The sequence below is a fragment of the Grammomys surdaster genome, unplaced genomic scaffold (assembly GCF_004785775.1).
Source record: "Grammomys surdaster isolate TR1022 unplaced genomic scaffold, NIH_TR_1.0 225, whole genome shotgun sequence".
NCBI classification, from domain to species: Eukaryota; Metazoa; Chordata; class Mammalia; order Rodentia; family Muridae; genus Grammomys; species Grammomys surdaster.
This window is the reverse complement of record NW_021604670.1, coordinates 8,739,309-8,752,901: the sequence shown is the minus strand read 5'-3', so window position 1 is coordinate 8,752,901 and position 13,593 is coordinate 8,739,309. Positions and strand designations below refer to the sequence as shown.

The 13,593-nt window shown below is 38.7% G+C and overlaps 1 protein-coding gene across 2 annotated transcripts in view; it reads left to right on the top strand.

Moving 5' to 3' along the window:
• Adamtsl1 (ADAMTS like 1) overlaps positions 1–13,593 on the top strand; it is a 359,587-nt gene that overhangs the window by 92,267 nt on the left and 253,727 nt on the right. The window lies entirely within an intron of this gene.

The window sequence follows — 13,593 nt, the reverse complement described above, 5'->3', positions numbered from 1 at the left end:
TGTGTGTGTGTGTGTGTGTGTGTGTGTGTGTGTGTGTGTGTGTGTGTTTTCAGACATTCATTTTCCTGTACATAGAATTTCAGACTCAGGTAGTAGAATGCAGCTCCTAGCTGCCTGGAACTAGGTTGAAAACTCATACAAGTTCGAGCAAAAGGCAAAGCCTGACATTTAACAATTAGATTGAGTTTCAGCCAGATAACCCTTAAAGTCCAAGAATACAGAATAGGGATTGATTTCAGGTATCAGTTTGTCAGAGGATCCTTGAAGACTCTGTAAGTACTATGTTAGCTCATTTGCCATGAACTTGTCTTCTTCATTTTCAGGCTCACTTTTTAACATGGGGTGAGCAATCTACATTTTAGAGTGAGCAGGTTCTCCAAGTACTATTACTCACTATGTTCTTTTATGTACAGACATTTTAAGACCATTTGCCTCAAGTGTGAGGACATTGATTGAGGCTGAATCTGTGACATAACAACTTCAAATATGATAAAAATAATATGAAATGTGTGGTATGTTTTAAATTTACATTTATTTAAAACTGAAATCTACATATTGCTTTACAATGAAAACACCATTTAAATTGTTCTGAGACGTGTGCTGAGAGATAAGGTTTTATGCGTGAGGAAGGAAAGCAGATGCAGTTGTTCTGCATGTCGGTTAGATCAGTGATGGAGGACGGACATGCAGGCTTTTTCCAAAAGGAAAACGGAGAGGAGATACATATATCAGACATTTCTTTGTATATGAGATAAATTCCAAGTATAATTGCAAATGTGGGATTTTACTCTTCTCAAGATTGCAAGGGTCTTAGAGAGTAGCCACATACCTTTGAAAGCTACACAAGTGGAACATTATTTGTGGTATTTTACAACTATTTGCAAAATTATTCATGAGTATTTATAAATAGCCCTACTGAGGCTGGAAAGATGGATGGAAAGATAGCTGGCTCAGTGGTTAAGAGTGTGTCCTTTTAGCGAGTCATAGGCAGAGTCATAATGACTTGTCCCCTGAACCTTCACCCAGGCAATACCCGGTTCTGAAAGATATCTGTATTCCCCCTGAATACCCACACTCCAGTGTCATTCCCTTCCCCACATCCTGCCTTTCTGTGTTTATAACCCTGTGTGAATGAATTACGATTTGAGAAAAAATAAATTATTTAAAAATTAAAAAAAAAAAGAGTGTGTCCTTTTCTGGAGGACCTGACTGCCTTTCCAAGCACCTTGCTAGGAGATTCACGACCACCTGTAACTTTACCTCCAGTGGTTCCAATACAACGCCTCCATAGATACCTGCATATGCACATGGCATAACTCACATATACACACACAAAAATAAAACTGAAAAATTAAGAATACTGCCATTGAGGGCTCTTAATTTAAGTGAAATTATGAAATATGTAAAAATGCCATCAATAGTAAAGAATCATAAAGTAAAAAGACATGGAATGGATGACATTGAAAGGAATGGGAGTGATGGTCCCTTCCCAATGTCAACTGTTTGACTGTCTTGTAAATAAAAATCCAAGGGCTAGCAAATGTGCATGATCTTGTGACAATTACATCATGTCAGAAATGGGACTGCATTCCAGGCCTTCTAATATCCATGTCAGTGTTGTTTCTACATTCTACATTTGCAAATGAACCAAAGTCAACAAGACAGGGCAGCAAATTAGGTTTTGATTGTTTCTGTTGCATGACAGCTTCATCTGGCATGTTTTCTCCCTGGCTCCTGCCTGCCAGCTGGTCTTGTGTAGCTTGATCACTAAAAGAGAATCCTATCTCAGCAGCTAAAAAAAAAAATGGATAAATACGGAGAGACAGTACTCTGCTGTAAATTATAAGTGTGCCTCTTTATCTTAGATTCACACACTTATCATTTGTTTGATTTGGGAGTAAATGTAAATTGTTCAAAGTGGTGACTCTCAACCTTTCTGATGGTGCAACCCTTTAACACAGTTCCTCATGGTATGGTGACCCCCAACCATAAAATTACTTATGTTGTACTTCATAACTGTAATTTTGCTACTTTTATGAATCATAATGTAAATATCTGTGCTTTCCAAAGTCCTTAAGCAACCCCTGTGAAAGGGTTGTTCAATGGCCCCACAAAGGGCTCGCAACCCACAGGTTGAGAGTCTCAGATTTAAAATAAATGTGATCCATACATAGAAATTACGACTGAATATTACTGGTTTATTTCTCAGGTAAGAGGCAATGCCATGGTGAGGTAGGAAATCTCAGATTTCATTGGAACACTAAAAAGTAGCATGACTTGGCCAGGGAGACTGGATCACAGGTTGAAAGTGACCAAAAAGTGGTAGTTTTATAAATAATCATGGAGGCATACATGGCAGATAGGAGTACAATAAACAGTAAATAACCAAGAGAGACTTTTAATCATGAAAAACACAGACTCCAATTTTTTCTTTAGAAAGATCATTACAGCCTCAGTTATAAGAAGCCTGAAATAGACAGCCCTAGAGCCATAGAGACCAGCTCTAATGGAGAGTCCTGTACCAGCCAAGGACACTCAAGCATCAGTCCTTCCCTGAGTAAAGACAGCAAGAACAGAAAGAAAATTAAACCTGAAATAAAGACACTTTCACCAGGAGGGAGGGAAAGCTATAAATCAAATTAATCACACCGAACAAGTCAAAAACTGAAACCTAATGTGAATTCATAAAGGATGTAGGCTCACATGTGCTTCAGCCAAGCCAACCTGAACTTTCTAAAGGGAACAGAAGGACAGGGAAGGCGGAGGTGATTGGTGGAAGAATAGAGATGAGCAGAAGCCATGGGGGTAATGAAGAAATAGAGATTGCATTGTGGCACTGAAGGGAGAACAAGAGAGAGTAATCAACAAGAGAAAAGCTGGAAATTTTCTCTCTGCAGAGCTAAAATACACAAATTCTATCCTAGTCACAAAGTAATCATTTGGCTGGGTTTGCATCAGTGATTTGTAGTTTCATCTTAGTAGGAAAATGTCTTATCTTAAAACACACTTGGGAATCAGTAACTTAAATGTACAATTATATAAACATATTCTCCTAGTTCCCTGAAAAACACATTTTTAGCCTCATTTTCCCTTTCTCTTTTATGCTCCATTTGTTGAAGATATTTGGCTTTTTGTCCAGCTTTTTGTTTTAGAAATTTTCAAAATCAGCTTTAAGTATATATGAGATCAGCCATATGAGTCACAAACTATAGAGTATACATTTCTGAATTAAGAATTACCTTGATAAAAAATGACATATGCTACAGTGGCTTCTTATTTGCAAACATCAATTTACTTCCTGTCTGTATGCCTCATCCCTCTAGGAGCCACTTCCTCGAAACTATTTGGTTCTTCATCTCTATAACAGAAGCATGGAGTTCCAGGGTCGTACTAATAAGAGAACCCTAGCAAAGACCCTCTTCCTTTTCCTTAGCTCCTTCCTCCTTCTCCTCTTCTTCCTCCTTCCTTTCCTCCTCTTCTCCCTCTTCTTCCTTCTTCTTTGTAATAGCAGAGCAACACACAAGTAGGCTATATATTCATTCATCCTTCTGACTGTAGCAGTAGTGATCAGAATATGTATGTGCATGAACATAAATATACAGAAATCTAGGGTTGATAGCTGCTGTGGCTATGACTCATTTGTATGATAATGTACATATTTTACATTCTTCCTTCAAGGAACGTCCCCCAGGTTAAAGTTAATGACTCCATAATAATCAGAGATAGCACAAGTCCAGGAAGCAAAGGTAAGGCTAATATCTCAGCAAAATGACAAATACTGGGACCTTCCAAACAGCTCTTAAGGCTGTGGAAAAGAACTCTAAAGGCATGGATACAAAAATAAGAATGCGTTATGAATTATATGAGGTGCTTCACAAATCTAAAGCAACAAAACCAGCTGAGCTGCACTGTGAGACAACTTGTCAGAAAGATACTAAGAAAGGAGATAAAAAGATTTAGAGAGTTGTGATTGAAGGAGATCACACCCAGCTAAGGTTTTTTTGTTTGCGCTTACAAAGACAGATTTGTGAGTTCCGGGTCAGCCTAGGACAGAACAAAGTTAGGCACAGGTGTGGTAGAAATGGTAACTTCAGGACTGGGGCCCACACAGTTAGCTTATCATCTGTGCTTAACAGAGACAGACAGATCTCTGAATTCTCTTGCAATACTAAAATAAAACGTGTGCTTGCTGTCTCTTAAGAATTAGGGGGCCAGGGTCACGGGATATTGATTCATTCATAGGATAATCAAAAAGGAGGACAGGATTGGTATGTAAAATAAAAGACTTATGATCTACAAGAGATAAGCTATCCAGAGAACTTTTTAGAATAAAAAGAGTACTGCTTAGAGAACTGTCTTGAGCAGAAAATAGAGATCTGTCTGGAGATCTCCAGAGAGAGCAGAACAGAGAGAAGGCAATCTGGAAAGCTGTCTCAGGCAGAACAGAGGTCATCAGCTTGGACCCACAATTTGACTTTGAGCCATCTGTTTCACTCCTCCCAGACACCCCTTTCTCAGAACTCCTCTCCAAGCCAAGACTTGCTCTTGGCAGGATTATATGACTTTCTCAGGTTTACCTGGCTTTACCTGGCTCCCAGGAGCCAAGTCCTTCTGCCACAACCAGGTGTACTGAGACAATGATCATTTGGTAATAGTCCCCCAGTTTGGCTGCATACCAGAATCACCTGGAAAGCACTTATGAGCCACAGCCCTTAAGCCCCACCCACCAGACATTCAAATTTTTTAGTTCTACATCTCTAAAACTATGATTCTGTGGAAAAGCCAAATTCATGAACTACTTATTGATTTGACAGCAGGTAGGATTTAAAGATAAAGGACAGGAGGTAGAATCTGGCCCTTCTTTAACCAGCTCTATGATTTTGGTCAAGGTATATAATTTCCTGAAACTGTTTTAATCTAAATGAGAATGTATCACCGACTAACGAGGACAGGAGTGAGTGAGATCATTGCTGTGCATCTGTAGACGCTGTGGAAATGTGGAAGACCCTGAAGATGTTTAGTTAGATGGCACTAGAATACTGATTTCCAGGAAGATGAGGAAAGGAAGAGGGAAGGAGGAAGGAAAAAGCAGAGTAAGATGAAGGGAGGGTAGCAGAGTGGTAGGATGCCTACCTAGCATCCCCAAGGTCCTGGGTATCCATCCTGGAACTGCACATTAGAATGAGAATGTCTACAACTACTCTCAATACCATCACGGCTCAGTTGAAATGTTAGTAACTAGATGGGGATTAGGACCCAGCTCTATACCAAAGATGGTCCCTTACAAGGAATCTAGATTCCCCTGTGAGATAATCACCACCCTATACTTTCTTCTTTCTTCTAAAACACAGCAACTGTCTCTAACAGGGCTTTTAGAAAGTGTTTTTGGAAAACACTCCCTTGAAAATGATCTAGTCCACCATCAAGACATAGGGCCACACTGAACTGTGAGCTTCTCCCTGGGCTTCACAGTTAGTTAACAGCCGACAAAGGTCAGGGAGTGGCCGTGTTTATCAACATTCTGAAAATATGTTCTCAGTGTTATTCCTTCAGCACATCCCGCGGGCTAAGATTTTTGTCCAGCTTTAATTCTGTCATCGATATTATGAAAGCAATATAGTTAGTAACTATACCTTTTAAACTACACTCCCATTCCCTCTCTCCCTCTCAATAATCCTCCCCTGGGGCTCACTGTGAAGGTGTGTATTCTCACCTTAAATTGAAAAACACTGGCATGTTTAGTTGCTTGGTTTTGCAATAGATGTAGATAGGAGGCAAGGCAAGAACAGGAAGGCAAGGTTGAATTTTTAAGACCAGAGGTTCTGAAGCCAGAACTGCAGGAGCTACAAGTTAAGCTTCATCATTTGTTGGTGTATCACTTGAAGCAAAATTAAAAGCCTCAGCTGAAAGCAAGGCACCATTGTTAAACATAACACATACACAACTCACTGAACATGGAGAAGTAGAGTCTATCCACACCCTTCATCCCTACTGGCTAATAAGATTCCCTTGAAGAAAACTAATTTCAGTAACCCCCATCAAGTTACTCACATTTCAACTGAGATGTGATGGTATTGAGAGTACTTGTAGACATTCTTGTTCTGGTTCTGGTGTTGAATGGGTTCTGGATTATGAATGGGGGCATGTACCTGCTTCTTTCAACTCTAAGACCCCATCTGATGCAGACCCTTGAAGGCCCTGCATATTCTGCCTCAGTCTCATATGTGCACTGGTGGTGTTGTGCTTAGAGGGCCTGGTCTCCTTGGTGTCCTTGATCTCTGGCTCTTTCTACCTCCTCTTCCAAGGGGTTTCCTGAGTCCCAAAGAAAGTGATTTGATGAAAACATCCTGTTTAAGGCTGTTCGTTCCAAGGTCTCCTACCCTCTGCATATGTCTAGCTATGGTTCTATGTATTTGTCTCCATCTGCTTCAGGAAAAACCTTCTTTGATAATAGCTGAAGAAGGCACTAACCTATGAATATAGAAGAATGTCATTAGGAGTCTCATTTAATTGCTATGTTCCTTTTGTAGAAGATAGTACTTGATTTTCCCCTAAGTCCCTGGGCTATTAGTCTCAAGTACTTGGTCAGTCATGCAGAGCTGAAAATGGGTTCCATCTCATGGAGTGGTCCTTAAATCAACTCAGACACTGATTGGTTACTCTCACAAGCTTTGTGTGACTATTACACTAGTATATATCACAGGTAGGACACTATTATAGATCTAAGGATTTGTAGCTGGATTAGTGTTTATGTTTCCTTTTTGGTACCTTGAAGAGTACTTTCTAGTACTAAGAACAATAGCCAGAAGGGATGAAGGGTCTGTTTACATAGCCACCAGCTTGACTTCCCCATGTTCAATGAGTTGTGTGGATGTCGTCTTCAACAATAGTCTCACTGTCATTTTACAGAGAGCAACTTATAGTCTCGACAACAGACTGGGCTGTTTGGGGCTTTTCATAGAATCTGTTTAGTCCACAACTCAATTATATGTAACCCAATCGCAATACTGAAAGCTTCATTTGGTGACAAGAAATGGCCATTTGGGACGCTGTCTCCCTCATTATTTTATTTCATTAAGAACTCCTTCCTATATGTATATATTTTAGAAAGTTTCTACTGTTTTAGGTTTCCACACTACCCCTCAAATGTCCCTTAATTTTATCTGTCCCTTCCCATATTCCTTCCCTTGTTCCTCTCCTGCCCTTCTCCACTTGATCCTATTCCAATCTCCCAACATCCCCCATCTATCCATAACGATTTATTCTATTTCTCTTTCCTTTTCTATGGAGAGAGCAATCTGTCTCCCCAAATCCTTTATTCTACACCTAACCACAGTGGTTCAAGGGATTGTAGGTAAGTTATCATTGATTTAAAAGCTAACATCCACATACAAGTGAATATTCAATATTTTGTCTCTCTTGGTCTGGGTTACCTCACTCAGTATGATTTATTTTCAAGTTTCATCTGCTTACTTGAAAAATTCATGATTTTATTTTTTTAGTGCTTGAGTAATACTTCATTATGTAAATATACCACATCTTTTAAATCTATTCTTCTGTTGATGTTGTTTCTAATTTCTAACTATCATAAATAAAGCAGCAATGAACATGGTTAAGCGAGTATCTCTGGTAGGATGAAGAATCTTTTGGGTATATGCCCAAGAGTGGTATAGCTGCATACTGAGGTAGATTGGTCCCAGTCTTGCCAAGGAGCTGCCACAGATTTCCACATTTTCAATATTCATTTGCAGATATACATACAGAAATGGATGAGTGTTCTTATTCCACATCCTCACCAGCATGAGCTGTCACTGTTTTGTTGATCTGAGCCATTCTGGCAAATAAAAGATGAAATCTCAAAGTAGTTTTGATTTATATTTTCCTGATGACTAACAATGTTGAAAATTAGTTTTAATGGTCCTCTGCCCTTTGAGTTTTTTCTTGAGACTTTTCTGTTTACATTTGTATCCCAATTCTTAATCACCTTATTTGTTTAATTTATATCCAGTGTTCTGCATTCTTTATATATGTGGGATATTAGCCCCCTACTGGATATGTAGTTGTGAAAATCTTTCCCAATTTTGTTGGCTGCCTGTTTGTCTGAGGTGTCTTTTGCTGTACAGAAGCTTTTCAGCTTCATAAGGCCCCACTTATTAATTGTCAATATTTGTGCTTGTGTCAACGGTGTTCTATTTAGATTATCTTTTTCTGTGTGAATAAGTTCAGGGCTATTCAACACTTTTTCAACTATCAGATTTTGGGTTGAGGTATTTGATCCATTTGTAGTTGAGTTTTATAAAGTGTGATCAGTATGGATCTATTTGGATTCTTCTACATGCAGCTGTTCAGTTTGACCTGTGCCATTTGTTGTAGATGCTGTCATTTTTTTCTTTAATGTGTATATCTAGCTTCTTTATTTAAAAAAAATCAGATGTCCATAAGTGTGTGGATTTGTGTCTCAGCTTTCAATTTGATTCCATTGATCACCATGTCTGTTTTCTCCCAATAGCATGCTGTTTTTATTACTATAGTTCTGCAATACAACTTTATAGCAGGACTTCATGGACCCAGCAGCTATGTAAATAATGACACAGAGGCTTATTAACATCTTAAAGCTTAAGTCTTAGCTTGGCAGTCTTCTGACTACTCTATCCTGACAAATTCTGGCCTATCTCCTACCACATGGCCAAGTCTCCCTCTTTGTTCTGCTTCCACCTCTTGTGTCCACTGATGAATCTCCTGCCTCTCAATTCTTCTCCCAGAGTCACTATCTCTGTCCAGAAGTTCCACCTTCTAGTTCCTGACCAGCTATTGACCATCAGGTCTTTATTAAAGCCAATCAGATACAATTCTAGAAAGCCTTATTTAGGCAAGGAAGGAAAAAATATTTACAATATATGAGAGTGGTGATGAGCCATTAGCCTCATAAAACATACTGAGTAATGTTCCTTCTGTTTCAGTTTTATGGAATAGTTTGAGAAGTATTGGCATTATGTCTTCTTTGAAAGTCTGGTAGAATTCTGAGCTGAAACTTTCTGCCTCTGGACTACTTTTTGGTTAAATGACTTTAATTATTGCTTCTGTTTTACCGGGGGTTATAGGTATATTCAACTTGCTTATCTGATCTTGATTTAACTTTAATAAGTGGTATGTACTGAAAAAATTATTTATTCCTTTTAGAGTTTCCAATTTGGTAGAGTACAGGTATTTAAAGTTCAGAGCCTTTGTCAATTTTATTGATAGACTCAAAGAACCAACTCTATTTCATTGGGTCTTTGTATTGTTGTTATTGTTTCCATTTTTATTGATTCCAATCCTGAGCTTGATTATTTCTTGCTGTCTATTCCTTTGGTTATGATAGCTTCTTTTTGTTCAAGAGCTTTCAATTGTGCTAATAACCTACTAGTATGAAATCTCTACATTTATTTTTTTAGTATGGACACTAGTCCTATGCACTTGCCTCTTAGAACTGCCTTCATTGTGGTCTATAAGTTGGGATATGCTGTGTATTTATTTCATTCAATTCAAAAAAACTTTAATTTCTTTATTTCTGTCTTGCCCCATTTTTTCATTCAGTGATGAGTTGTACAGTTTCCATACGTTTGAAGTCTTTATGCTGGGTTTTTGTTGTTGTTGTTGAAATCTAGTTTTAATCTGTGGTAATCAGATAAGACTTGTTTTGTATCTGAATATGTGGTAAATTTTGGAAAAAGTTCCATGAAATGCAAGAAGAAAGTATTTGTGTGCATGCACGTGTGCGTGTGCGTGTGCGTGCGTGTGCGTGTGCGTGTGCGTGTGCGTGTGCGTGTGCGTGTGCGTGTGCGTGTGCGTGTGTGTGTGTGTGTGTATTTGGGTTGAATATTCTGTAAATATCTACTATTTCTATTTGATTTATAATATCAGTTATCTCTAGCATGTCTCTGTTTAGTTTTGGTCAGGATGACCTATCTATTGATGAGAGTAAATTACTAAGTCTTCCATGTTTATTTTTGGTCAGGATGACCTATCTATTGATGAAAGTAGAGTACTGAAGTCTTCCACTATCAGTATGTGATTTAAGCTGTAGCAATGTTTCTTTTATACACTTGTGTGCCCTTGTGTTTGGTGCATAGAACTGCATTGTTCTCTTGTTGAAATTTTTTCTTTGGTAAGTATGTAGCATCCCTACCTATCTCTTGTGATTAATTTTGGTTTTATGTCTATTTCATAAGATATTTAAATGGCTATAGGGGCTTACATTTTAGTTCCACATTCTTGGAATGTATCTTTCCATTCTTTTACCCTAAGGTAATGTCTTGATGTTAAGGTAGGCTTCTTGGATTCTGCAGAAGGATGGATCCTATATTCCCATCCATTCTGTTAGTCTATGCCATTTTATTGGGGAATAGAGATCATTGATGTTGAGCTTCATCAATGAGTAGTGTTTGCTGATTCCTGTTATCTTAGAGTGGTGGTGGTGGTGACAATGCTCTCTGTGTGTGTGTGTGTGTGTGTTTTCCTTCTCTTGATTTGATTGAGTTTATTTATTTTCTGTTTTCTTAGGTGTGGTGAATCTCTTTACGCTTGAGTTTTCCTTCTAGTAACTTCTGTACATATGGATTTGTTGATAGATGTTGCTTAAATTTGTTTTCATCTTATTTTCCCATTTATGTGGATGAACGTATTGCTGAATATAGTAGTATGAGCTGGTATCTGTGGTGTCTTACAGTCTGCAGCACATCTGTCCAGGCTCATCTGGCTTTTAGAGCTTCCATTGAACTTGGTCTTTTTTTCTTGCAGCTCTTAGTATTCTCTCTTTGTTGTGTATAGTTAATGTTTTAATTATTATTTGCTGGAGGGAATTTCTTTTCTGTCCTAATCTATTTGATGTTCTATATCTTGTGCCTTGATAGGCATCTCCTTTAAATTAAGAAAATTTTCTTTTATAATTATGTTGAAAATATTTTCTGTGCCTTTGATCTGGATTTCTTCTCCTTCTTTTATTCCAATTATTCTTAGATTTTCTCTTTGCATGGTATCCCAGATTTCCTAAATATTTTATGCCAGGAGTTTTTAGATTTAACATTTTTTTTGACCAAGGTATTCATTTCTTCTATCATGGTGTCTTCAATGCCTGAGATTCTTCTTCCATCTCTTGTATACTGTTGGTGAGGCTCGCCTCTGGGATTCCTGTTCAAGTTCCTAGGTTTTTCATTTCCAGATATTCTTTAATTTAGATTTTCTTTATTGATTATATTTCCACTTGCCCATCTTGAGCTGTTTTATTCATTTCCTTTCACTGTTTGTGTTTTCACAGATTTCCTTAAGGGATTTTATTCATTTCCTCTTTAAGGACCTTTATCATATTCATAAAGGCTGTTTTATGCTCTTACTTTGGTGCTTTAGCTATGTTTCAATACTCAGAGTCTATTGTAGCATGGTTGCCAGGCTCTAGTAGAAAGATATTGTCCTGGCTATTGTTGATTGTGTTTTTACACTGCTGTGTGGGCATCTGGGTTTAGGAAGATCATAATTCTAAGTGCTGGTAGCCAGTCTTGTCTTTGTTGGGTGGGTATTTTCTTCCTCAGTTTCTGTTGCCCTCTCATGTTCTTAGGAGAGTATGGTGGCTGTGTATTTCCTGGAAGGAGATTCTTCTGGGATCCTAATAGATGAGGTACTGGGGTTTCATGTAAAATGTGTTTCTGGGTATTGGAAGCTGGCACTTAGGGATGGTAATGGACTACGGGAAGCTGAGAGGATCCATTTAAGGGGGAAGACAGGATATACTAAGTTCTCTAGGGATGAGAGCAGAATTTGAAGAGAGAATATAAAGAAGAGGAGAGGAGAGTCAATATCTGAAGCTCACCCACTTGCTTTCCTGGCCTTCTTGCTTCTCTGTCAAGGTTAGCTGTTGGATTCCCAGAGAAAAGCTGCTGGAGTTGGGGGTTGGGATAACAGTATGAGTGGGGAAGAAGGTTGGAGTTGAAGATCAGCATGATCCAATGGAGAAGGGTGCAAAGGGGAGAAGGAGGCTGCAACAGGAGGTCTGGTACAGAGATGAGAGTGATGCTGGGAAAAGAGATTGGCGGAGAGGAGGAAGAGGTGAAGATCTGTGGTTAAGCAACTTGCTTTGCTGAGATTAAGTAATCAGTGGAGGGAAGGGAGTTTGCAGGGGAAAATCTATGTGATCCACTCTAAAGATGGAAGCAAGGAAACTGTAGCAGGTGGTCTGCTGCAGAGCTGGAGATGAAACTGGGGAGTTTGATTTGGAGGAACGGAGGGAAAAGTAAAGATCTGCAGGTAGCCCACCTGCTTCCCTATCCAGAGTGGACTGTGGGTTTCCACGGAGTGTCTAATACAGTTTATTTTCAATAAAAGAAAAAATATTAGCCTCAGTTTCCTCTCTGCAGTATCAGTATAATTGTCACTGATAAAATGCCTGCAGAGATTAAGTCACCAACTGTGCACAAAGTGCTTATACCGTGCTTAGTAAGTACCAGCTGTTAGTACTAATAGTCCCCAAGCTCCTTCTTGCCTTTGTCTTTTCCTTCCTTGTGGCTGTGGGGAATGCACAGTTCCTTATGTTTACGCATATCACAAGGGACACTGGCTCCCTGAGTGGACAAACCTGCCCTGTTTGCTGTTCTAGCCATCTTTAACTAACAGTTCCATGTTATCCCATTTTCCGCTCCAGCTCCAGGGCAGTGAATTGTGTCCTGTGTAAAGCTAATGAACCGTCACAAACAGGACCAGCTCTATTTGTACTATGGCAAGTCACTGATTTTCCTTTTCCAAATGCCCACATGTATATGTGTTACAAAGCACAAAGCCAAATTGTGTTTTAAGGAACAGCACACGTTTGCAGATAGAACGTGTACTGCCATTATAAATAATTTTGAGGTTATTTGCAAAGAAAATAGAGAAACACCAGTCTTAGTTTTATAATTAATAGGATTCACCAACTGATACGTACTATATGTATATCAAAAGTAAAGCATGACTGCAGACAAACGTTTTCTATTGAATCCACGTATTTATAGTATTGCCTGATGCTGTTTTAGAAAACAAAGCATTCCAAAAATGAAAAGGAGAATTCCTTTCAAGTTGTGCCTTTGATAATGTTTTTAAATGAGTGGTACAGTAAAGAAGCAAATGATTGAAAAATGAAATCAGGGAGTCTTTATGTCTACTGCTCTCTAGCTGCATTAAAATGAACCATACTTGCACCAAAGAAGTTCTTTTCATATTTAATAATTCCTGGGGTGAGCAGTTTGAAATGAATTAAATGGAATGATTATTTCTCCATCTCTGTCTGTGACCTGAGTCACTAGGATCAAATATCTTCCAGTTAGTCCAAAGGCAGTGATGTCAGAAGTGATGAGTTGGCCATTTCTCCCCATGTTTTATAACCAAATTCCAAGTGGAAGCATCATGTTGCATAGTCTGTTTTTCTCCCCTCTGCCTGAGACATTTAAGATAAAGAAAACTGCTAATAGCTGACTGAATGCAGCTACTGAGCCTGAACTTTCTGGTTCCTGCAAGGCTCTGCTATGTGTTAGCTAATGAGAAGGCGAAGCTGAACTGAATCTCTTCTCAGGGATGATGCATTTGTAG